The sequence below is a fragment of the Myotis davidii genome, unplaced genomic scaffold, assembly GCF_000327345.1.
Source record: "Myotis davidii unplaced genomic scaffold, ASM32734v1 scaffold933, whole genome shotgun sequence".
Lineage (NCBI taxonomy): Eukaryota > Metazoa > Chordata > Mammalia > Chiroptera > Vespertilionidae > Myotis > Myotis davidii.
The window spans coordinates 1,107,692-1,109,232 of record NW_006285240.1 but is presented as its reverse complement, the minus strand read 5'-3'; the positions used below and the strand labels follow the sequence as shown (position 1 = coordinate 1,109,232).

The 1,541-nt window shown below is 45.3% G+C and overlaps 1 protein-coding gene across 1 annotated transcript in view; it reads right to left on the bottom strand.

Moving 5' to 3' along the window:
• The window catches only part of PAPSS2 (3'-phosphoadenosine 5'-phosphosulfate synthase 2), a 50,792-nt gene that overhangs the window by 44,237 nt on the left and 5,014 nt on the right, over window positions 1-1,541 (bottom strand). The window lies entirely within an intron of this gene.

Here is a 1,541-nt window from a genome sequence, read left to right as displayed (position 1 = left end):
ATGCCGGTCAAGGGCATGTACCTGGGTTGCGGGCACATCCCCAGTGGGGAGTGTGCAGGAGGCAGCTGATCGATGTTTCTCTCTCATCGATGTTTCTAACTCTCTATCTCTCTCCTTGCCTCTCTGTAAAAACTCAATAAAATAAAAAATAAAAAAAAAGACATTTGACAAGATGAAACGTTTTTCTTTATGAACACCACGTTTCCCTTATTCATACCGCGAATATTAAGAAGAGTTACTGTACATGAATTATCATGACTGATGATCTTAAGCATCATTCCCCTTGGCCAGCCTGCACCCTCTTACCTTGGTCATTGGCAGGGATGGGAGAGCTTCCGCCTCAGCTCGGACTTGGTCCAGTTTGTTTTCCGGCACAAAGAGCTCGCGGATGCCATTGATTACAGTACGGGGTACAATGTTCTGAAATGAAGCAGCATGGGGGACAATTTGAAATGAAAACTATGAAGAGAATGCTTCAGTAAGTAGATGATCTTTCCTGATCTTATTCAATTTAAAAGCAAGGACAAGACAAGCAGGCCACCCACCTGCTCTTGCAGAAGCTCCACCACCTGCTGGACACAGTCGCTCACGGAGGACGAGTCGGTTTTAAGCACCAGCTCGGGCGTCTCGGGTTTCTCATAATCAGAATCGATGCCTGTAAATCCTGCGAAGCAGAGGGTGGAAATCACATCTGCCCCAGCAGAACCATCTTCTTAATCAATAAGACATAACACATGTCGGAATAATGTGCTAAGCTGAGAGTTCAGATTATAACAGGAAAGGTCACCCAGCCATCCTGGACCGCTAGCAGTACGGGAGAAAATACACAGCTGCACTTTCAATAGAGAAAGTCTCAAATGAGCCACAAAATCTGGCTGCCCGAGCCCCCTGCAGCTGATCAGAATGAAAAGAAGATGGAAAAACCCAGGCGCACTCCTACGCACACGCTCACATGGACTCATCCATGTTAGTTCCCTGAACTTTACTGCTCATCGCTGAGGTGGCAGTTCTTTAAAAATATGAACCCACGGCCCTTGGAGTGTGGTTAGAGTGTCGGCCCGTGGACTGAGGGGTCCTGGGTTTGATTCCAGTCAAGGGCACATACCTCGGTTGCAGGCTTGATCCTCCGGCCCTCAGGGCCTGTGTGGGAGGAAACCAATGGATGTGTCTCTCTCACATTGATATTTCTCTCTCTCTGTCTCTCCCCCTCCCTTCCACTTTCTCTTAAAAAAAAAAAAATCAATGGAGAAATATCCTCAAGTGAGGATTAACAAAAAAACAACCAAACAAAAAGATTAGTTGCAATGTGGAAGCTAAAAGATAAAAATATATAAAATAAAAAAAACTATTTAAAAATATGAACCCACGCTTTAATAAGCCCATGGGCATACTGAAGAAATGAGGGTGGGACAGAAGTTGTGTATGCTATATGCAATTTTAGAAAAACAGCTTCTGAAACTTCCGACAGGTTTCTGGAGACAGACCAGGAAGAATCGGTGACAGACAAGAGGCAACAGTGAGGCTGAGCTGGTTCTCCTACC